Source organism: Papio anubis, chromosome 6, assembly GCF_008728515.1.
Source record: "Papio anubis isolate 15944 chromosome 6, Panubis1.0, whole genome shotgun sequence".
Lineage (NCBI taxonomy): Eukaryota > Metazoa > Chordata > Mammalia > Primates > Cercopithecidae > Papio > Papio anubis.
This window is the reverse complement of record NC_044981.1, coordinates 26,969,368-26,994,859: the sequence shown is the minus strand read 5'-3', so window position 1 is coordinate 26,994,859 and position 25,492 is coordinate 26,969,368. Positions and strand designations below refer to the sequence as shown.

General features: G+C 38.9%; 2 long non-coding RNA genes and 1 other non-coding gene across 4 annotated transcripts; 2 read left to right on the top strand and 1 right to left on the bottom strand.

The window, feature by feature from the left end:
- Positions 1-272: 272 nt before the first annotated feature.
- LOC116275260 lies at positions 273-3,157 on the bottom strand. The gene is made up of 3 exons (XR_004184246.1): positions 2,072-3,157; positions 1,127-1,824; positions 273-832 (listed from the first exon to the last, which is right to left on the bottom strand). It is a non-coding gene; the product is annotated as an uncharacterized LOC116275260 (long non-coding RNA).
- On the top strand, positions 2,773-24,460 carry LOC103883553. 2 transcript variants are annotated; one of them, XR_645827.4, is made up of 4 exons: positions 2,775-2,858; positions 21,155-21,353; positions 21,692-21,738; positions 24,189-24,460. It is a non-coding gene; the product is annotated as an uncharacterized LOC103883553 (long non-coding RNA). The 2 variants fall into 2 exon arrangements; XR_004184245.1 differs by lacking the exon at positions 21,155-21,353 and having other exon boundaries at positions 2,773-2,858.
- Positions 21,336-21,429, top strand: TRNAI-UAU. Its single transcript has 2 exons — positions 21,336-21,373; positions 21,394-21,429. It is a non-coding gene; the product is annotated as a tRNA-Ile (tRNA).
- Positions 24,461-25,492: the final 1,032 nt, after the last annotated feature.

The following is a 25,492-nucleotide window of genomic DNA, read 5'->3' as shown; positions in this document are numbered from 1 at the left end:
GGCCAACTCTTTTCAGTCTTACACAGTTATTAAACTAGGGTGTGCGTGTGACTGTGAAGTCTTGAACGACAGGCTAGATATGAACTTTCAGACGTTACCCTTGTCACCACTGCCAAGGTTAGCCTAGCCATCTCTACCCAGTTTCCTCTCTGTTTGATATTGGATTCACATTGGTTACTGATATTTACACGGGCTGCACTTGGATTGGTTGCAGTAAAGCACATCGAAGCCAACAAGGAAGAAAGCTGAAGAAGCAGAGAATTCCTAAGGAAAGAAATGATATAGATGAAAATGACTACAACATTTGATATTTATTTTAAAATTACAGCTTTTAAACGGGCTTAACAAATGAGAATGTTGTTTAGGTAAAGTACAGGTTATGCTGGTAGTAGGAGATCAGGAAAAAATAAAAATTAAAAAGTTAAAAAATAAGTATAGGTTACTCTATTAATCCCATTTCTTTATCCCAGCCCTTGCCCTACTACAATTTATTTTACAAATTCTCTTATCTCCAAGACTTGGTTCTATCAGAATTTATAAGAGAAATAGATTCTTTGCCTTCTATGAAGGCAGAATTCTAACAGAGTAAGAACAGCCGTGATGAGCAAATGAGAAGCCATTGTACCAAATAATGCCTAGAAACTAGCAAGGGAAACAGTTGAAACTGATAGATATGATGGTCATAGATTCAGGACCTACCCCAACGTCCACTCGCAAAGGCCCAAGAACACTTACCAGATAAGAGAAATAGTGCGGCACTGCATCAAAGGATGAAAGGCAGGAAGAGAGGGGTGGTTTTCACTTTCTTGTATAACTTATTTACTTTCAAAGCCTACAAAGAGTGCAGCAGTAATGCAAGGAACGCACAGATACCTGTTACTCAAAAAAAGAAAAAAAGGTGATGATCCATCACCTAGTTAGCTTAGTCTACTGCCTAAGGGCTAATTCCCAGAACCTTAAGTCGTCATTTTAGCTCCCCCTACTCTGGTTTCTTTTTCTCCTTTTTCCCTGAATCCTCCCTTTCCTTAGCAGTCCCTGAGCAGTTTCCAAGAGACTATATCTAATGGAATGCCACCCCACCCAGAATCAGGACTATTGAGGGAATCTCCTTCCTCCTATTCCTTACCTATAATGATGAAGGTGATTGTGCAGATAAGGTGCATTTCCAGGTACCATGAAAGAAATGAGGAAAGGCCAGGAGTATGAAGCTTAGGGAGAGAAGAAGGGTGCTGATCATGAAAATTCAACCAAATATGAAGTAGTCTGAATTCACGAAGGAGAGAGAAGAAAGGCTAACAGCTCTCTAGGGCCTCCTATCTTAGTCTGAGTGCCCAGATAGCTAAAAGATGCAGTTGAGGGACTTTAAAACAGGAATAAATGGCAGCTCAGGGGAAGCGCAGGGGTAGAGGGAGAAGAATGCTGCAAAAATATCTAGAATCATGAGTCTACCTGAGCTGTATTCCTAGAGGGCCCCTGGATAAGATATGCTTTGAAATGAGTTCCTATTACTGGTACGAATGTTTCCTCCAGGTAAACTAGGGCAGAAAAAGAGGCTGACAATTTCTGGAAGGGACTGGATTGGAGCTGGACCCTCTCTTTCAAGAACAGAACTTACTTGATTTTGATAGAGGAATCCAACACGTGACTTCACCACTGCAGACTGCAAAGAGAATACTAAGCAGACTTGGGAACTGCCTGGGATTTCCATATTCACCCAGGTCAAGAGGTTGAAGGCCAACCACAGAAGGGCAGAACCAGTGAGAGTGCAGATGAGGATTAGAATGCCATATAGTCTAATTATCCCAGGTTTCACACAAACAAGCACTGAGTGAAAAAAGGAAAAGACGTCAAATGAATTAAGATTTCCTCAGTCCCTTTGGGATTTCTTCCCATTCTTAAACACCCATCAAGGCCTGCCTCCTTGTCTTGACTCCTACTTAGTTTCTAGGATTCTCCCTCCTTCTTATACCCCAACCAAATCCTCTTGGGGCCACAGACTGACCCTCTGTCCCTCACCAGCAAGAACTGAGATCTTTTTCTTTAATCTCAACTTTTTATGTGAATCACTTACTTGCACACAATCATACACAGCCTTGTATTGTTACTAAGCTTTTCCTGGGCATATATCTTGTCTCTCCATCTAGATTAAAAGTCTCTAGAGGACAATTATCCTGAATTCTTCATTTCCCACCACATTTATCACAGTGCTTTCTTTACATGTAGCAGGATCTCAGTGAGTATCTGTTAACAGCAAGGAAAAATAAAAAGCCACACCACATGCCAAATACATTCCTTGGTGATGTCAAGAGAAGTAAAATTTTTGTCTGGTGCTCTGTATACTCAACATTCCCCTCCTGACTTCTCCCCTCAAATCACAGCCTTTTTTTCACTTCTACTGTTTATGTTCCCAGCTTACCTTCTCTTTTATTTCTTCTCTTAACCTTCTTTCTGTTTCTGCCTGCCAGGAGTGTTCTCCTTCAGCTTTCATCATTTGGTTACGCTCTGTTTTCGATAGCGCCTTTTTACACTGAGGCCTATCCTAGCTTCTCCTCAAGAGTAGAACCCTGTGATCCCTTCCTCTCTCTCTATTGGCAAGAAATTTAGTGACATCATAAGTATGTGAACTCTGCCCCCCAAGCGTGAGATCCTACCTTGCTCCCCTTGTTTTTTCAAAACACCTCCCATACTCTTCAATCCAGCATGGCTCTGTTTCTCTTGGCACTTGCATGCCCCCAGAACTACAGCTTGCGCCCTTAGTTCTAAATTCTAATACTGACTGGGTAGAATACTGTAATCCTACAAGAATGAAGGACACTTGAGAGAGAATACAGAATAATCTGGACAATATCTGGGAAGATGTAAGTGGAAACCAATTATGTGTTAAAGAACAATGGGATATACTACATCCTTTGCACTCTACCAGAATAATGTTAAGATATGTAATGCCGATGAAGGAATTAGCAAATAAGTGGGTAAATGAACATAAGCTGAAAAAGCAGACCGTTGCTAAAATCCCCCATTGAAGTTTACCAAATGTAAGCTCCAGGAAACTGGGATGATTTTTAGTGGTATTATCTCGGCCCACTGCAACCTCCACCTCCTGGGTTCAAGCGATCCTCCTGGCTTAGCCTCCTGAGTAGCTGGGACTACAGGCACACACCACCACGCCCAGCTAATTTTTTGTATTTTTAGTAGAGACAGAGTTTCACCATGTTGGCCAGGATGGTCTTGATCTCTTGACCTCCTGATCCCCCTGCCTCAGCCTTCCAAAGTGTTGGGATTACAGGCGTGAGCCACCACACCCAGCTGATTTTTGTCTATTTTATTCACTTATGTGTTCTGAGCATCTAAAATACTATCTGGCACAAGACAAGTGCTATATAAATATTTGTGTAATGAATGAATGACTGATCCAGGAACAAAAGGCTCATCATCAGAAGAGAAGGTTGGCATATCTGCCAGTTTCCCCTGGTTGACTGTTTCTGTTGGATATGTATTATGCTAATATATGTATAGGATTAACTAGGATTTAGAGTGTGCAACAGCAACACATGTCTCATTAAATTTTAAAAACTAACTAGAATGAGTGTTTACAAAAATAACTTAGGACAGTGTAAAAATTTATACACCAAATAGTTTGCATTCTTAACCAAATTTTAAAACTAGCAGCACACAGGCTAGGATGAGTTATCATTGTATACATATTTGAAACTATGTTGGACACTGGCTGATGAAAGAGGGTAGCATACTAATGCCATTGGCTGGGGGAGAGAAGGGATATTTACAGCAGAAAGTCAGAAGTAATTCACCTAGGTAAAGATTGCTTCTGCCAATAATGTGCTCACGGAAACTCATCCCTGAGACTTACATAGAACAGATATTATAAGATAATATCTTTAAATCTGAAGGTTGGTGGGGACCCCATTGAGAAGAGTGCCTATTTTCTCCTGAGCTATGAATTGACCCAGGAAAACAAAGATGATGGGCAAATATATTTTTACTGATGTCAGAAGAGAAATAAAGGAAAACTATAAATATATTTAGCAAGCAAACTGTTCACTGCCTACAGCAGTCACCTACTCTTTCCCTTATATATGAAGTCTCAATCAATATATTAAAATCATAACTCTTCAATCCATACTCCCTTTAAAGCATATACTCTTTTAAAGTGAGAAAACTGTTTTTTGCTTAAAATGGTATATAAAAGAATCAAATAGCAAAAGCTGGAACCAGAAAACCTGTATTCAAATCATAGTTTTCCACTTACTATTTGACCAAGTCACTTCCTATAGTAAGGGATTACTGCTAAACTTGCTGGATGTGATAATAGTATGTGCCTATATAAATAAAACAAAAGAGTCCTTATGTCTAAGACATACAAACTGAGAAATTTAAAGTGAAATGTTATGTCTGGATTTCACTTTAAAACACTCCCTCCACCTCACCCTCTCTCCACAAAAAATGTGATGGGGAAACAGAGAAAACAGGATTGGCAAAACTGAGTACTGGGAAGTTTGTTAACTAATTATATCAACTTTTGTGTTTAAAATTTTCCATCATAAGAAGTTTAAAAAATATAAATTTGACATCTCAGTCACCCAACGGGCTAAAAGCTAATTTCTCTTTCTCTTAAAAACGCTGCTCACCAGATTGAAAATGTCACCTGCTCTCTATTACATTCAGTTGTGCTCACTGATATGTTTCATTTTAGATGGTATAACTTTTCCAGGTCTCTCAGATACAAACTCTGCAAGAGGTTGTTTTGTTTGTGTATACTCATTTTATTAGTCACATAAGTGATCAAAGACTGTTGCTTGACTATGCATTATTTTAACAAAAATAATACCTACCCCTATAGAATTGCTATAAAACTATATTTAGAAAACAAATGTAAAAGTATTTTTAAAAATGAGACTCCATATAAATGCTTCTTCATTATAATTATTATTGGAAATTTAAATCCTTTGCCTTATTTTTAAACATCACACCATAATTGGATATTATGTATCACTCTATGGAGATTCCTCTTGTCTCATTCTAACTAGAATGAGTTTTTAAAAGAATCACTTAGGAAAATGTAAAAATTTATACCCTAAGTTTCTATTCTTACTCTAATTTTAAAACTAGCTGCACATAGGCTAGGACAAGTTATCATTGTATATATATTTGAAACTATATTTATTGCCCAGATTCAGAATATTTCAAAGTCAACTTGCACTACAGCTGACCAATGATACAAATCCATTTTTGATTCAAATATTATTTTCTAAAGTTATGCAAACAGTACATTTAAGGAACTTTCCAGACATTCAATAAGAAACAAATTTCATTTCATAAGCAAAGGATGCACCAAAGTTTCCTAGGCAAGACATAGGAAAAACAAAACCTTGGAAAAATATTTTTCCCGGAGAATATACAGTCAACACAAAATGTATCAAAACAAACATAAAATGTTTAACCTGAAGAGACAAGTTTGTCTTCCCAATAGACAAAATTCTAAGTGAGTAAGACAGATGACTGCCAACAGATTGAATTTCTCAGATTATGGAAATAAAATCATGTATTACTTGCATGAAGATCTCTTTCTAGGAATTGATGTTTTCCATTACTGAAACCTAGTGCCATGAATTATGGGACTCCCCTTGCTATCATTTTATGCTCAATACACAATCTATGATAGGCTTAGATGGCTAGCTTACAAGGAAGGAAATAATGAATAATAATAATAATATGTTATTTAATAAGTATTATTCCAGGCATTTGATATAAATCATCTCATTTATGCCTTGTAGTACTCTCTTGAGATAGAAATTTCCAGGTGTTGCTCAATAAGACAGAGGTGATGCCTCCTGGAGAAGGGTAATGGCTGCATAGGCAGTTTCCTTAGTGAAGTCACTTCTGGTTCTCTCTCATAAGCTCTGACATATGATTTTATCAACAAACTGAGTGAGGCTGTCTCTCAGGAGTACATCAACCAACCACACAGATACTAAGTAGATTACAAATCCATAAATGTTCAATGTGAAATAAAATTGTCAAGGGGTTTGCAACACTAAAGTTGCGGGTCTGTACATTCTTTGCTCACAGGGAAGCGGCACTAAAAGTCAAATTGTAATAAGAATGGTATTTTGTTAATTTATAGCAAAATAAAACTGTAAAGCAGATCAAGAGTTCATTCTCTTTCTATATGTTATCCACCAACAAAGTCAAATGTAAATAAAATGAGTATAAATTCATAGCAAGAAAACACAAACAATAGAACAACAGTTCTTCAGGACAGTTAGCCTGATAAAAACAATGATTGGATACCCTTACCTAAGACATTCTCTTCTGGCAAACACTGATGACATAAACATAGCACTGAGAGGACAGGCATCCTGGGATGTATATGCAGAGTGAAGAAAGGATAAAAATTTGAAAAAGAAAAAAACAAACACACGGCTCATCCACTTGTGTAAATTATGTATAATAAATCACAGTTCTATTTCGTCTACATTGCTAGAAAAATTAAAATTTTTTATCAAGATTAAGACAAAATCAGGCCGGGCACAGTGGCTCATGCCTGTAATCCCAATACTTTGGAAGGCCAAGGCCAGTGGATCACTTGAGGCCAGGAGTTTCAGACCAGCCTGGCCAACATAGAGAAACCCGAACTCTACTAAAAATACAAAAATTAGCTGGGCATGGGTGGCGCATGCCTGTAATCCCAGGTACTCGGGAGGCTGAGGCAAGTGAATCACTTGAACCAGGAGGGGAAGGCTGTAGTAAGCCAAGATCGCAATCTGGGTGACAGCGTGACACTCAGTCTCAAAAATGATAATAATACTAAAAATTAAAAAATGTGAGAGACTATAATTATCTTAAATTTGTCAAATACTTTTCTGTATCCATTAATATGATTATATAATTTTTCTTCTTTAGCCTATTGGTGTGATATATTGATTCTGGATGTGGAATCAACCTTATATACCTGGAATAAATTCCACTAGGTCATAGTGTATAATTTTTTTTATACATTGCTGGATTCAATTTGCTAATATTTTGTTCAGAATTTTTGCATCTGTGTTATGAAAGACATTGATCTGTTGTTTTTCTTTCTTGTAACATCTGTGTCTGGTTTTGGTATTAGGGCAATGTTGGCCTCCTAGAATGAATTAGGAAATATTTACTGTGCATCTATTTTCTGGAAGAGAATATAGATAATTGGTATAATTTCTTCCTTAAATGTTTGGTAGAATTCACCAGTGAATCCATCAGGGCCTGGTTTTTCTCTTTGGGCAAGATATTATTAATTCCACTTTTAAATAGATACAGGCCTGTTCTAATTGCCTAAGATATTATTAATTCCATTTTTAAATAGACATAGGCCTATGTCTCCTTGTGTGAGTTTTGGTAGATTGCATCTTTCATAGAATTAGATCATTTCATCTAGGTTATCAATTCGTGAGCACAGTTGCTCATATTACTCCACTATCCCTTTAATATCCATGGAATAAATAGTGATGATCCCTCTTCCATTTCTGATATTAGTAATTTGTGTCTTCTTTTTCTCTTAGTTAACCTGGCTAGAGTTTTATCAAATTTTTTGATCTTCTCAAAGAATCAGCTTTTGGTTTTGTTGATTTTTCTCTATTTCTTCTTTTCAATTTCATTGGCATTTGCTCCAATTTTTATTTCTTTTCTTCTGCTTACTTTGGGTTGAAACATATTCTTTTTTAGTTTTCTAACTGGAAGCTTAAATTACTGATTTTATATTTTTCTTTTCTGATATATGCATTCAGTACTATAAATTTCCCTCTAAGCACTGATTTCACTGCATCCTACAAATTTATAAGCTGTATGTTAACTTTTATTTAGTTTGAGCTATTTTGAAATTTTAATTTCTCTTAAAAATTCTTCTCTGACCTATGTGTTATTTAGAAGTGTATTGTTTATTCTGCAAGTATTTTGAAGTTTTCTAGCTTTCTTTCTGTTATTGATTTCTCATTTAATTCTATTGTGGTCTGATAGCATATTTTGTATGATTTCTAGTCTTATAATTTGTTAAATTGTGTTTTATGATCCAGAATGTGGTCTATCTTGATGAATATTTTACGTGAGCTTGAGAATGGAATTTTGTTTCGAATGAAATAGTTAATAAATGTCAGTTAGATCCAGTGGAATGATGGTGCTGCTCAGTTCTGCTATATCCGTACTGATTTTCTGCCTGCTGGATCTGTCAATTACTGTTAGATGGGTGTTGAAGTCTCCATCTCTAATACACTATTTTTCACTGCAGTTCTATTGGCTTTAGCCTCATATTTTGACGCTCTCTTGTTAGGTGCATACACATTAAGGTTTGTATGTCTTCTGGGAGAACTGACACTTCCATCATTATAATGCTAGAATGTAATGTAATGCTCCTCTTTATCCTTGATCTGAAGTTGACTTTGTCTAATATCAATTTAGCTACTGCAGCTTCTTTTGGTTAGTGTTAACATGGTATATATTTCTCCATCACTTTACTTTTAATCTATATGTGTCTTAAATTTAAAGCGGATTTTTAGGAGGTAACATATAGGTAGTTGGATCTTGTTTACTGATTGAGTCTCTTTTCCTGTTTTTGTTTTTTAGACAGGGTCTCACTCTGTCACCCAGGGTGAGTGCCATGGCTCACTGCAGCCTCGACCTCTTGGGCTCGCCCAGGAGATCCTCCTGCCTCAGTCCCTCCCTGTCTTGCCTGAGTTGCTGGGCCTTTAGGCATGTGCCACCATGCCCAGCTAAGTCTCTATATTTTAATTGATATATTCAAAATATTGACATTTAAAGTGATTATTTATATAGCTGGATTGATATCTACCATATTTGTTACTGTTTTCTATTCATTGTCCTTGTCCTTAGTTTCTTCTTCTTCTTTTTTTTTTTTTTTTGTCTTCCACTTTTTCCTCTCTTTTCTGGTTTTATTTTGTAAGATTCCATTTTTATCCTTTCTTAATATATCAATTATATATCTCTTTTTAAACCTTTTTGGTGATTATTCTTGTGTTTGCAACAAATATTTACAATCAATCCAAGTCCACTTTCTTTTTTTTTTTCAAGATGGAGTCTTGCTCCATCACCCAGGCTGGAATGCGATGGTATGATCTCCAGCTCACTGCAACCTCCGCCTCCCGGGTTCAAGCAATTCTCCTGCCTCAGCCCCCTGAGTCGCTGGGATTACAAACGCACTCCACCACGCCCAGCTAATTTTGTATTTTTAGTAGAGACGAGGTTTTGCCATGTTGGCCAGGCTGGTCTCGAACTCCTGTCCACAAGTGATCCGCCCGCCTCGGCCTCCCAAAGTGGTGGGATTATAGGCATGAGCCACCATGCCCAACCAACACGTTATTTTTTTGACACATCATACCCACATATACATGGCAAATGGTAATTAGAAAACAAAACAAAGAGGACATCAGCAAGACAGTGGAATAGGAAGCTCCTAACTTTCCTTAATCCCACAAACACACAGAATAAACACCTAGACATGAATTAATTCCCTTTGAGAGAAATCCCGAAACTAGTTGAGAGATTCCTACCTAGTGGGCAACTGAGATAATAACCACATTGCAGCTGAGACACACTAGTGCCATAAATCTAACCCTGGGCACAGTGCCTTGTAATTGGTAGGGAACCCCCAACTCCCAACTTCTCCATAAAGAGCAAAAAATTTGGACTACACATCTACTCCCCTAACTTTTACAGTTAGCACCTGAGGGGCTAGCTCCTAAATCACCTAGCTCTGAGATTTGATGAGGCTTACCATTCTCAAGTCCCCAGGGACCACAGAAAACAAAAAGGTGGTTTTAAATGGATACAGGAATATTTCCACAGGCTATTCCCTCTGGCTCAGTGCAGACAGAGCAGGCAATAATGCCCAGCTGCCAGTATATCCATGGAAAGAGTTAGACTACACATCTGACATCCAGACTTTTCCAGCTGCTCCCTGAGGGTCTAACTTCTAACCAGCCTGCATCTAGGAGGTGAGAGAGCAGACAATTAGTAGTCTTCTGGGAGCCTGAATAGGTGTGTGGGCACCTCCTGCAGCTCCTTTCCGGGGCTCACTCCAGAGACAGAAACAAACCTCCAGTTAACCTGCTTGTCTCTCAGAGTTATCAGCCAGCATTTGCTAGGCCCCTGGAGGTGACAGACAGCAAAGTAATGGTTTGAAAAATGTGCAGTTTGAGAGTGCAGGTATTTGCCCCAGCTACCCTCCTGGCTCAGTGCTAAGCAAATGATGATAAACTCCAGCTTACAGCTTCTACTTGAGGAGAGAAAGGATTGGATTACACACCTAACATCCCAACTTTTCTAGCTGCTACAGGAGGGACTGGCTCCTGTCTTGACTGTTTCAGGACACTAATGGGACTTGGTGTACTCTAGTCTTCTGGGGGTCAATAAGAACAAAGATGATGGTCTGTATGACAATAAAGATTTGAGAGGCTTGGGAGGCTGAGGCGGGCAGATTGCCTGAGCTCAGGATTTCGAGACCAGCCTGGGTAACACAGTGAAACCCTGTCTCTACTAAAATACAAAAAAAATTAGCCAGGTGTGGTGGCGTGCACCTGTAGTCCTATCTACTGGCAAGGCTGAGTCAGGAGAATTGTTTGAACCCAGGAGGCGGAGGTTGCAATGAGCTGAGACTGCGCCAGTGCACTTCAGCCTGAGCAACATAGCAAGACTCCATCTCCAAAAAAAAAAAAAGATTTGAGAGGCATCCAGTACCTCTGGTTGGACTGACTGGTGAGTTTCTTCTATATTAGGCCAGTCTGTGAAGACTGGGAGAGGTGGTAGTTTAATGTGCAGAAACCAATACACAGTCAAGAAAAGTAAAGAAATAAAAAAATATGTTCTAAACAAAAGAAAAAGACAAATCTCCAGAGATTGACCCTAATGAAATGGAGATAAATGATTTGCCACATGGAGAATTCAAAGTAATGGTCATAAAGATGCTCACTGGGCCGGGTGCATTGGCTCATGCCTGTATTCCTAACACTTTGGGAAGCCGAGGCAGGTGGATCACCTGAGGTCAGGAGCTCAATATCAGCCTGACCACATGTTGTAAAACCCCCGTCTCTACCAAAAATACAAAAAAAATTAGCTAGGTGTTGTGGCACACACCTGCAATCCCAGTTACTTGGGAGGCTGAGGCACGAGAATCGCTTGAACCCAGGAGGTGGAACTTGCAGTGAGCTGAGATCACACTGCTGTGCTCCAGCCTGGGCAACAGAGCGAGACTCTGTCTCAAAAAAAAAAAAAAAAAAAATCTTTGTTTCAAGATGGCCGAATAGGAACAGTTCCAGTCTACAGCTCCCAGTGTGAGCGATGTAGAAGATGGGTGATTTCTGCATTTCCACCTGAGGTACTAGGTTCATCTTACTGGGACTTGTTGGACAGTGGGTGCAGCCCATGGAGTGTGAGTTGAAGCAGGGCTAGGCATCACCTCACCCGGGGAAGCGCAAGAGGTCAGGGAATTCCCTTTCCTAGCCAAGGGAAGCCGTGACAGATGGTAGCTGGAAAATCAGGACACTCCCACCCTAATACTGCGTTTTTCCAATGGCCTTAGCAAATGGCACACCAGGAGATTATATCCTGCGCCTGGTTCAGCGGATCCCACACCCACGGAGCCTTGCTCACTGCTACCACAGCAGTCTGAGATCCAATGGCGAGGTAGCAGCGAGGCTGGGGTAGGGGCATCTGCCACTGTTGAGGCTTGACTAGGTAAACAGCACAGCCGGGAGGCTCAAACTGGGTGGAGCCCACCACAGCTCAAGGAGGCCTGCCTGCCTGTGTAGACTCCACCTCTGGGGACAGGGCATAGCTGAACAAAAGGCAGCAGAAACTTCTGCAGACTTAAACATCCCTGTCTGATGGCTTTGAAGAGAGCAGTGGTTCTCCCAGCACAGAGTTTGAGATCTGAGAATGGACAGACTGCCTCCTTAAGTGGGTCCCTGACCCCTGAGTAGCCTAACTGGGAGGCACCACCCAGTAGGGGCCAACTGACACCTCATACGGCCAGGTGCCCCTCTGAGACAAAGCTTCCAGAGGAAGGATCAGACAGCAACACTTGCTGTTCTGCAGCTTCTGCTGGTGATACCCAGGCAAACAGAATCTGGAGTGGACCTCCAGCAAACTCCAACAGACCTGCAGCTAAGGGTCCTGACTGTTAGAAGGAAAACTAACAAACAGAAAGGACACCCACACCAAAACTCCATCTGTACATCACCATCATCAAAGACCAAAGGTAGATAAAATCACAAAGACGGGGAGAAACCAGAGTAGAAAAGCTAAAAATTCTAAATATCAGAGCGCTTCTTCTCCTCCAGAGGAATGCAGCTCCTTGCCAGCAACGGAACAAAGCTAGACAGAGAATGACTTTGATAAGCTGAGAGAAGAAGGCTTCAGATGATTGGTAATAACAAACTTCTCCAAGCTAAAGGAGGATGTTCGAACCCATCGCAAAGAAGCTAAAAACCTTGAAAAAAGATTAAACAAATGGCTAACTAGAATAAACAGCATAGAAAAGACCTTAAATGACCTGATGGAGCTGAATACCATGGCATGAGAACTACACGATGCACACACAAGCTTCAGTAGCCGATTAGATCAAGTGGAAGAAAGGGTGTCAGTGACTGAAGATCAAATGAATGAAATGAAGCAAGAAGAGAAATTTAGAGAAAAAACAGTAAAAAGAAACGAACAAAGCCTCCAAGAAATATGGGACTATGTGAAAAGACCAAATCTACGTCTGATTGGTGTACCTGAAAGCGACGGGGAGAATGGAACCAAGTTGGAACACACTCTTCAGGATATTATCCAGGAGAATTTCCCCAACATAGCAAGGCAGGCCAACATTCAAATTCAGGAAATACAGAGGATGCCACAAAGATACTCCTCGAGAAGAGCAACCCTAAGACACATAATTGGCAGATTCACCAAGGTTGAAATGAGGGAAAAAATATTAAGGGCAGCCAGAGAGAAAGGTCAGGTAACCCACAAAGGGAAGCCCATCAGACTAACAGCAGATCTGTCAGCAGAAACTCTACAAGCCAGAAAAGAGTGGGCGCCAATATTCAACATTCTTAAAGGAAAGAATTTCCAACCCAGAATTTCATATCCAGCCAAACTAAGCTTCATAAGTGAAGGAGAAATAAAATCCTTTACAGACAAGCAAATGCTGAGAGACTTTGTCACCACCAGGCCTGCCTTACAAGAGCTCCTGAAGGAAGCACTAAACATGGAAAGAAACAACCAGTACCAGCCACCACAAAAACACGCCAAATTGTAAGGACCATCAGCATTTTAAAGAAACTGCATCAATTAATGGGCAAAATAACCAGCTGATATCATAATGACAGAATCAAATTAACACATAACAATATTAACCTTAAATGTAAATGGGCTAAATGCCCCAATTAAAAGACAAAAGACACAGACTGGCAAATTGGATAAAGAGTAAAGGCCCATTGGTGTGCTGTAGTCAGGAGACCCATCTCTCATGCAAAAAGCCCCATAGGCAAAAACTCCTCTCCTATTCAACATAATGTTGAAAGTTTTGGCCAGGGCAATCAGGCAAGAGAAAGAAATAAAGGGTATTCAAATAGGAAAAGAGGAAATCAAATTGTCTCTGTTTGCAGATGACATTATTACATATTTATAAAACCCCATCATCTCAGCCCAAAATCTCCTTAAGCTGATAAGCAACTTCAGCAAAGTCTCAGGATACATAATCGATGTGCAAAAATCACAAGCATTCCTATACACCAATAACAGACAAACAGAGAGCCAAATTATGACTGAACTCCCATTCACAATTGCTTCAAAGAGAATAAAATGCCTAGGAATCCAACTTAGAAGGGATGTGAAGGACCTCTTCAAGGAGAACTACAAACCACTGCTCAACAAAATAAAAGAGGACACAAACAAATGGAAGAACATTCCATGTTCATGGATAGGAAGAATCAATATCATGAAAATGGCTATACTGCCCAACGTAACTTATAGATTCAATGCCAACCCCATCAAGCTACCAACGACTTTCTTCACAGAATTGGAAAAAACTACTTTAAAGTTCATACGGAACCAAAAAAGAGCCTGCATTGCCAAGACAATCCTAAGCAAAAAGAACAAAGCTGGAGGCATCATGCTACCTGACTTCAAACTATACTACAAGGCTACAGTAACCAAAACAGCTTGGTACTAGTACCAAAACAGAGATATAGACCAATGGAACAGAACAGAACACTCAGAAATAATACCACACATCTACAACCATCTGATCTTTGACAAACCTGAGAAAAACAAGAAATGGGGAAAGGATTCCCTATTTAATAAATAAATGGTGCTGGGAAAACTGGCTAGCCATATATAGAAAGCTGAAACTGGATCCCTTCCTTACACCTTATACAAAAACCATAAAAACCCTAGAAGAAAACCTAGGCAATACCATTCAGGACATAGGCATGGGCAAGGACTTCATGACTAAAACACCAAAAACAATGGCAACAAAAGCCAAAATAGACAAATAGGATCTAATTAAACTAAAGAGCTTCTGCACAGGAAAAGAAACTACCATCAGAGTGAACAGGCAACCTGCAGAATGGGAGAAAATTTTCACAATCTACCCATCTGACAAAGGGCTAATATCCAGAATCTACAAAGAACTTAAATTTACAAGAAAAAATCAAACAACCCCATCAAAAAGTGGGCAAAGGATATGAACAAACATTTCTCAAAAGAAGACATTTATGCAGCCAGCAGACACATGAAAAAATGCTCATCATCACTGGCTATCACAGCAATCCAAATCAAAACCACAATTAGATACCATCTCACACCCGTTAGAATGGCAATCATTAAAAAGTCAGGAAACAACAGATGCTGGAGAGGATGTGGAGAAATAGGAATACTTTTACACTGTTGGTAGGTTGTAAACTAGTTCAGCCATTGTGGAAGACAGTGTGGCAATTCCTCAAGGATCTAGAACTAGAAATACCATTTGACCCAGCTATCCCATTACTGGGTATATACCCAAAGGATTATAAATCATGCTACTATAAAGACACATGCACACAAATGTTTAGTGCAGCACTATTCACAATAGCAAAGACTTGGAACCAACCCAAATGTCCATCAATGACAGATTGGATTAAGAAAATGTATCACATATACACCATGGAATACTATGCAGCCTAAAAAAAGGATGAGTTCATGTCCTTTGTAGGGACATGGATGAAGCTGGAAATCATCATTCTGAGCAAACTATCACAAGGACAGAAAACCAAACACTGCATGTTCTCACTTATAGGTGGGAATTGAACAATGAAAACACTTGGACACAGGGTGGAGAACATCACACACCGGGGCCTGTCATAGGGTTGGGGGAGGGGAAGGGATAGCATTAGGAGAAATATCTAATGTAAACAACAAGTCGATAGATGCAGCACACCAACATGGCACATGTATACATATGTAACAAGACTGCACGTTGTGCACATGTACCCTAGAAATTAAAGTATAATAAAAAAGAAAGAAAGAAAAACTCTTATGAAACAATAAAAAATGATGGACAATCCAAAAAAAACCAAAAAAAGATGCTCACTGGGGTCAAGAGATAAATTCATGACCAGAATGAGAATTTCAACAGAGAGATTAAAAAATTAAATAGTGACAAACAGAAATCACAGCACTAAAGTATACAATAACTGAACTAAAAAATTCAATAGCAGGGTTCAACAGCAGACTAGATCTAGCAGAAGAAAAGGATCAGTGAACTTGAAGACAGGTCATTAGAAATGATACAATCAGAGGGAAAAAAAGAAAAATTGAAAAAGAGTCAACATAGCTTAAGGGACATATGAGACACCAGCAAGTTGATCAACTGACAGCAATACAATAGTAATAGATTTCAATACCCCACTTTGAATAATGGATAGAACATGTGGCATGTGGACAGAAAAATCAATAAACAGCTAACTTGAAAAGTGCTATAGGCCAAATAGACCTACAGACATATTTAGAACTTTTCACTCAAGAGCAGGAGAATATTTCAGAAGCACACATGGAACATTCTCCAGGATAGATCATATTTTAAGTCACAAAACAAGTCTTAACAAATTCGAAAAGATAGAAATCATACGAAGTGCCTTTTCCAACCACAATGGAATGAAGCCAAAAATCATTAACAGCAAGAAAACAGGAAAATTCACAAACACATAGAAACTAAATAACATAATCTTGAACAACCGCTGGGTTCAGTAGGAGATCAAAACAAAATTTTAAAAAAACTCCAGACAAACAAAAATGAAAATACAACTTACCAAAACTTATCAGATATAGCAAAAGCAATACTAAGAGGGAAGTTTATAGTGACAAATGCCACATTACAAAACAAGAAAGCTCTCAAATAAATAAACTAGATTTCAAGGGACTAGAAAGAAGAACAAACTAAACACAAAGTTAGCAGAAGAAAGAAAATAATAAAGATCAGTACAGAAATAAATCAGAGACTAGAAAACAATAGAAAAATAATAAACAAAACCAAGAGTTTTTTAAATATAAACAAAACTGACAAACCCTTAGCTAGATAAGGAAAAAAAGAGAAACTCATAAATAAAATAAAAAATGAAAGAAGGCATTACAACAGATGCCTCAGAAACAGAAAAGATCATAACGGATTATTATGAACAATTATATGTGAACAAATTAAATAACCTAGAAAGAATGGATGAATTCCTAGAATAAATAGCTTACCAAGACTGGATCAAGAATACAAAGCCTAAACATTTTAATAACAAATACGGAGATAGAAGTAATAATAATTTTAAAACCTCCTGTCATAGTCTGTTTTGTGTTGCTGTAACAGAATAATTGAGGATGAGTAACTTATTTTAAGACAAAAAAAAAAAAAAAGAGGTTTATTTAGCTCAGTTTGGCAGGCTGGGAAGTCCAAAATCAAGCATCCCATCTGGTGAGGGCCTTGTGCTGCTTCAACTAATGGTGGAAAGCAGAACAAAGGGGAAATGAGTGTGTACAAAGAGATGAAACACAAGAGGCAGCCTCACTTTATAATAACCTGCTGTCATGATAACTGAGACTGCATTAAACCCTTCATGACTGCATTAATCCCTCCATGATCCAATGGCCTTTTAAAAGTCCTACCTCTTAGCACCATTACATTGGCAATTAACTTTGAGTGTGAGTTTTTTGGGGACAAACTACATACAAACCATATAGCACCTCCCAAAAAAAGAGAAGTTCAAGACCAGAAGGCTTCACAGCTGAATTGTGACATATATTTAAAGAAAAAATAATACCAATCCTTCTTAAACCCTTCCAAAAATAGAAGTAGAGGTAATATTTCCAAACTCATTTTATGAGGCTAGCATCACTCTGATCCCAAAGCCAGACAAAGCCTCCACAAGAAAACTAAACTATAGGCCAATATCTCTGGGTGAACATAGATGCAAAAATCCTCAATAAAATAATAGAAAACTGAATTCAACAACATATCAAAAAGACTATACACTGTGATCAGGTGGGGTTTATCCCTGGGATACAAGGGTGGCTTAAAATACCCAAATCAATCAATGCAATATATCACATTAACAGAGTGAAAGATAAAAACCATATCATCATAGATGCAGAAAAAGCATTTGACAAAGTTCAACATCCACTCAAGATAAAAACTCTCAACAAAATAGGTACAGAAGAAAATTACCTCAACACAAGAGGGCCATTTATTAATATCCCACAACTAACATCATATTCAATAGAGAAAAACTGAAAACTTTTCCTCTAAGATCTGGTGCAAGGCATAGATTACCACCATCTCCATTTCTATTCAACATAGCACTGGAAGTTCCAGCAAAAGCAATTAGACAAGAAAAAGAAATAAAAGGCATCCAAATTGGAAAAGAAGAAGTAAAACTGTTTGCACATGGCATGAGTCTATATGTAGAAATTGATAAAAACTCCACCCAAAAATCTATTAAAATTAATAATTAAACAAAGCTGTAGGATATAAAATTAACATACAAAAGTCAGTTGTGTTTCTTTACACAAACAATCTACCTAAAAAGAAATTTTAAAAAATATCTACTACGATTGGTACAAAAATTTAAATACTTAGCAATAAATTTAACCAAGGAGGTAAAAGATTTGTACACTAAAAACTAAAACGTTGATGAACGAAACTGAAAAAGACAAAGTAAATGAAAAGACTTCTGTATCAAAATAATTAATATTGTTAAAATGTCCATAATACTCAAAGCAATATACAGATTCAACACAATATCAAAATTCCAATATTTTCCACAGAAATAAAAACATTCTGAAACTTGCATAAAACCACAAAAGACCTTAAATATCCAAAGCAATCTTGGGAAAGGAAAACAAAGTTGGAGGCATCACACTACCTGACTTCAGAATGTACTATACGAAGCTATACAATCAAAACAGCAGGGCACTGACATGAAAACAGACACATAGACCGATGGAACAAAATAGAGAGCCCAGAAATAAATCTACACATTTACAGTCAACTGATTTTTGACAAGGGCGACAAAAATACACACTGGGCAAAAGACAGCCTCTTCAATAAATGGTGTTGGGAAAATTGGGAACCCACATACAAAATAGTAAGATTACACCCTTATATTACACCTTACATAAAATTCAACTCGAAATAGGTTAAAGACACAAACAGAAGACCTGAAATTGTAAAAATCCTAGAAGAAAATATAAGGGAAAACCTCCTTGACACTGGCCTTTGTAATGATTTCTTGGACAGGACACCAAAAGCTCAGGAAACAAAAGTGAAAGTAAACAAATGAGACTACATCAAACAAAATATCTGCACAGAGAAGAAAACATGGGCAAAACGAAAAGGCAACTATTGGTTGGCAGAAAATATTTGTAAATGATGTATCTGATAAGGAGTTAATATCCAAAACATATAAGGTATGTCCAAAACATATTGGACAGCTCAATAGCAAGAAAACCAAATCTGATTAAAAAATAGGTAAAGAACCTGAACAGATATTTTCCCAAGGATGACATAAAAATGGCCAATAGAAAAAATGCTCAACATTTCTAATCATCACGGAAATGCAAATTAAACCCACAATGAGACATCATCTCACACCTGTTAGAATCACCAATTTAAAAATATAAAAAAATAACAAGTGTTGGCAATGGAGAGAAAAGGGAACCCTTTTACATTGTGGGTGGGAATGTAAATTAGTACAGCCTTTACGGAAAACAGCAGTATGGCTGTTCCTCAGAAAATTACAAATAGAACTACCACATGATCCAGCAGTACCTTTTCTGGGTATATAACGTGAAAATAAAATATCTTATGCTCCCAAAATCACAAAAGGAAAATTCAAGCTGGAAAGTGCTCAGGGCAAATTTGCCTCCCATTCTATTCAAAGTCATCCCTCCGCTCACTGAGATAGATGCATACTCTGATTGCCTCCTTTGGAAAGGTTTATCATAAACTCAAAAGAATGCAACCATTTGTCTCTCCCCTACCTGCGACCTGGTAGCCCCCTCCCTGCTTCATCCCCGCCTTTCTGGAAGGAACCAATGTACTTCTTACATATATTGATTGATGTCTCATGTCTCCCTAAAACGTATAAAACTAAGCTGTGCTCCGACGACCTTGGGCACATGTAGTCAGAACTTCCTAAGGCTGTGTCACAGGGGTGTGTCCTCAACCTTGGCAAAATTAACTTTCTAAATTAACTGAGGCCTGTCTCAAATTTTCAGAGTTCATATCCCCAAAGTAAATGAAATCAGGATCTCGAAGCAATAACTGCACGCCCATGTTCACTGAAACATTATTCACAATAACTAAGACATAGAATCAACCTAAGTGTGTGTCCACCAACGAATGGATAAAGCACATATGGTTTATATACACAATAGGATATTACTCATCCTTAATAAAGAAGATCCTGCTGTTTGCAACATGGATGAACCTGGATGTCATTATGCTAAGTGAAACAAGCCAGATACAGAAAGAAAAATACTGCATGATTTCATATGTGGATTATAAAAAAGTCAAATACATAGAAGCAGAGTAGAACAGTGGTTACCAGGGGTGGAGACGTGTGGAAATGGTTGAAATGTTGGTCAAAGGATACAAAGTTGCAATTCTGTAGGATAAGTCTAGAGGTGTAATGCATAGCATAACTATAGTTAATACTGCATTGTGCATTGGAAACTTGTGAAGAGTACATTTCATGTGCTCTCACCACTTACACAAAATAGTAACTGTGAAGATATGTATTATGTTAATTAGCTTGACTGTAGAAATCATTTCACTGTGTACATGTATCAAAACATCACGTTGTACACCTTGAAGATACAGTTTTTATTTTTAGAACACTGTTTGGGATTAAAAGACCAGCTAATTCTGCCTTAATCTCTCATTCTCATCCACAATGTCCACCCATAAGAAAGACGCCCGATACTCCGTGTAAACACACACTCCCCATCTCCAATACACATTTACCTTCTAGAGACAGCCCTTTTCCCCATCCTCTCCCCTTAAAACACTCTGAAGCACAAGGTCTGTAGCCTAGTAAGGCACTTTCTGAAAAACCTGGTTTAATCCAGCATAGAGGCCCAGTACGGAACCTGCTTCAGTTGCTTTAGCCTAGAGATTTCAACTCCCAGGTCCCAGGGAGGGATGCTCCAAGGAAGAAATAGAGGCCCATTCCAGGGCTGTTTCTCGCAGACTAGCCGCAGAAAATGCAGCCCAGCACCACTTCCTTTCAGTAGCAACCCGTTTCCAACACGTTTGCTAAGCGGGAACGGAAGTGAGCGGAAAGGAACGGCTTTGGTAAATCCCACTTGAAGGATTTCGTAATCCTCCCAGGGATTCCCACCACCCGCACTCCACGCGCAGACGGCGGGCCTTCCTCCGACGCTGGGAGAAGGACCCTGGGAGAGGCAAGGGAAGGGCTCCGGAACCAGCGCAGTAGCGGGACGCTAGCCCGCCCACACGGCGGCCACTGAAGGTTCTCCAGGGAACGCCTGAGGCAGTGGGAGCGTCCGCCCTTTCCCAGGTTTCCTTGGAAAGAAGTATTCGCTTTCGTTTCCGCAAACAAAGCATGCTCTGCGCTTTCAGGACCGGTGGCTCCCGTGGAGTCCGCAGCTGAACCCAGTCCGCCTTCGCACGCGTCTGAGGGAGAAGCGGCCCCGGGACTCAGGGCGCGCGGCCGAGGAACTTGTGATGTGACGACCAGAGCAAACACGCCGGATGTTCCTGTGTAGGCCGTGTAACCAGTGACCGGAAGTCGGGGCTGTGTGCTCCAGTGGCGCAATCGGTTAGCGCGCGGTACTTATAAGGCAGTATGTGTGCGAGTGATGCCGAGGTTGTGAGTTCGAGCCTCACCTGGAGCATTGTTTTCCAACCCAAGATAGCATCACTTGAAGTGCCTTCCCCCCTGTAATCCTACTCCACCGTCTTTAACGTGTTTGGAATTGTGTACACAGTTTATTGTTACTGGTTTCCTTAGCCCTTTTAGAACCAAGCAATGCCAATTACCAAAAAATCCATTGCAGTGCAGTGAGTTATCTACCTTCTATCTCCACTTTGTCCTGCATGTCGATTTGAGATAAAGAACATCATCTCTTTACATCCTTCTTTCCACTTTGCTGTTAGGATCATCGATCATCGTTCCTCGGGAAGCCCCTGGCACATACTTACTGGTAAGAAACTCCCATCAGGTGATAAGCATTGAACTCCATTTAAGGAAACTCGAAAGTGGGAAATAGTAAAAGTTTCCTGTCGATTAAAACTCTGATTGAGGGGAGGGGGAGGACTGATTTCTGACGACAGTTTCCCCTCCAGTATTTTCCCCCACTTGATTTTACCCTGATAAAATCAACAGTCATGGATGATCTAGCAGCCTTTATCAAGTGAGAAAGAGCACCTGGTGTCCTCAGGCATTCAACTACCTGGACTTGAAAAAGGATGAGTGGTAATAGACCCAGAAGCCTGAAATCTTTAGAACAGCATTACAAGAATAAGCATATTGTTGTGGGTGAGTTGGGTAGGACGTAGATAGGGATTTTGACTTTAAAATATGCTTCCCCTCCCTATGACACCTGGGGTTTGCCTGGATATAGCTTTTATCATATGCTTCCCAACTCTTCACCAAGAGAGGGAATTGAACTGAGTAATTTGGAGTTGTTTTCCTAGCTATAAAGATTGCCATAAACCTGAAAGCACGTGTATCCCACTTGGGACATGTCACAGAGGTGAGTGGAATTAAGCTGAGCACAGATAACTCTCTCTTGAGGTCTGTATTCCTAAATGGGTCTTGCATGTATCTGGACATTGTCCAATCACAGAGTATCTCCTGAGAAAGGTTAGGGAGATCCCATTCAGGAACGCACCAGATGATAATAAAGTGAACACTTTCTCACTTTGTAGCGTTTGGTAAGCCACTGGAGTACCTTAAAAGCTATCAAAGCATAATCTTCAAATATATATATAGTAACTAATCATCAAATATTTATTTAAGTCACTAATGAGGAAAGGAGGAGTATGGTAAACTGATTGCAATAACAATAGAAAAGGCTGGTAAATGTATGGTCAGTGGGGGAAAAATAATGCAAGAGATTGCAAGTTTGAGTAAAAAACTAGCTAATGTCCTATGGGGCAGTGAAAACTATGGCCTTTGGGATTTTTTTTTTTCTAAAAGACAGAAACTAGTTGCATCTTTACTGGGTAAAAATCATTCAAAACTTAATCTTCTACATAATGATATTTAACCTTGTAATCTATTTTCTAATCAATAGTAAATAGTGACCTCCAAAAGTTACATTAACTCAGAGGATTACTTGCCCCTTCAGTGGGCTTGTTAGACAATGCTCTAGTATTATTTTGAAAGAGTACTAATATCTTTTTTTGCCTTATTTTTTTTCTGAATAGATTTAGTACCTTAATTCAATTATTTTATCTCTGTTCCTGATCAATTGAGGGTATTATTGAGTATCTGCAGAGAGTGTTTAAAAAATGTTGACTTTTGCCATAAAGAATTTTTGTGAACTGGCTTAAGCCAATTTTGTGATAGACAACTTTTGTTGCTTTTGGTAGATGTCCGTCAGCAGCTTACTTTATAGTATAAAGTAAAGGATAGTTAGCTACAAGATACCAACAAGTTATAGTGATAGCAGATCTTCAACAAAATTTTGTACATATATAGTCACTTATTAGAAAGCAAGCAAAAAACAGTCATAAAACCTGTTCTCTAAGCTCAAAGAAGTTCCTATGGTTCTGTCATTTGTTTTTGTTGTTGTCATTGTTGTTTTACTAACTCCAAAACTACCTTTCATAAAAGCTTTGCTTGAGGCAAATGCAACAATATTTCAGAATCAAGATTCAGCCAAACATCTCTAAGAAGAAAACCTCTGGACACAGCAGGACACAGGAATACTGACAGCTCCAGCCTAGGGCACCATCCCTCAAGTTAAAGGCTACAGAGCTCATTTAATTTTTATTCCCTTTGAACAGTATCTCTTAAATATTTAATTCATTTTGGGAACCACTAATTTACCCAGGGAGACTATATTTCTAATATTTGTTCCCTTCGCCCCATGGGATCTTTGTTTCTAATATATTAATTAACTAATTAACAAGGACAAATTTCATCAAAGAAACCCAGTATCCAATATTCCATTATGCTAATTATGACAGCCTCTGGTGTTTATCAAAAATAAAGAAAACTGAAGTACTTTTAGTGGGCACTTCAGCAGTGTGGTTTTGTTTATTATGTTAAATGACAATCCCCCAGACTGTGATACCAGGGCAAGGGACTGACCCTAGAATCATTTAAAATCATTTTAATATACACATTTGTATTATACAGTATAGTTGATTAAATCATTGCTCCTTCTCTATATCCACAACCTTTTTGTGGGTGGAGTGTTTGTCTTCACTTGTGGTAGATTGGATTCCTGAAAATGACTGAAACAGTATCCCTCAGTCCCTTCTGCAATGTGACCTTGGCACCTCCCCAGCTAGAAGTAGAGTCTATTTCCCTTCACCTTGAATTTGGTTTGGGTTTGTAACTAATTTGAGCAATGGAATGCAGCAAAAATAACATTTTGTGATTTCTCAGCCCAGGCATTAAGAAAACATTTTTACCTTTAAGGAGAAGCCAGCTCCCATGTAAGAAGTTCAAATGCCTAGAGACTGTGATGGTGTGCAGAGGCTCAAGCTAACCACATGGAAAGACATGGAGAGATATTCCTTGCCAACCCTCAACTATTCCAACTATTCTAAGACATCAAACCTGTGAGTGAAAAAGCCATCTCATACCTTACAACTCTAGCAGATGCCACATAGTGCAGAGATAAGCTATCTCTGTCATTCTCTGTCAAAATTGTAAAATCATAAGCAAATAAATAATCATGGTTGCTTCAAGTTACTACATTTGAGCGTAGTGTTTTAAGCCACTGCATTTGAGATGGTTTGTTATACAGCAATAGATAACTGAAAAACAAAGTCCCTTGACTTAGACTTGGCCTCTCAACTACCTTGGCCAATGGAATGGGGTAGAAGTGATGGTGTGCTTATTCCCAGCCTAGGCCTTAAAAGGCTTTGCCTATTTCCACTTGCCTTCTTGTACCTCTGCTATTGTCACAAGAAAAACAAACCCCAGATCACACACTGGTCTAAAGAGGAGGATGAGAGACAAAGAGAAAAATTTTCTGGCTGCCTCTGCTGCCTACAGATTGAAGAAGATCCATCCAGCTGAGCCCAGCCTAGACCAGCTGACTTCTCCAGTAAGCCTGTATGAAATAAATGCTTATTGTTATGTGACCTTGAGCTTTGAAGATAGTTCGTTATGCAGTAATTGTTGATTCTTTCACCCTGTTTTTGTTAAACTATTACATCTTAATAGGAGTTCACAATTCAGTTATTCAGGCATGATCACAAAGTCATTAGGAATAGAACACAGAATATGAAAAGCATTGTTTTAGTTCATTTTGTGCTGCTATAGCAAAATACCTAAGACTGGGAAGTTTATAATGAACAGAAATTTATTGGCTCATGGTCTTGGAAGCAGGGAAGTTCAAAATCAAGGGACTAGCATCCTGGCAAGAGACTTCTTGTTGCCTCACCTTATGGCAGAAGGTCAAAGAGTGGGTGGGGGTGGGGGGCAGGGGAGAGAACAAGAAGGGACAGAACTCTTCATTTTATAAGAAACTCAGTCCCAAGATAATGGCATTAATCCACTCATGAGGGTGGAACCCTCATAATTTAAACACTTTTTGAAGATCCCACTTTCCAATACTGCCCCACTGGGGATCAAGTTTCCAACACACCAATATCACTTTATCCATATTTTCTCATCAATATTTACCCTACCCTTTCTGAGGAATAAAAGGGAAGCAAGCAAATTTCATGTCCTTTGCAAAATTGTGGTCTGTAACCTCAAAGCCTATGGGTAAC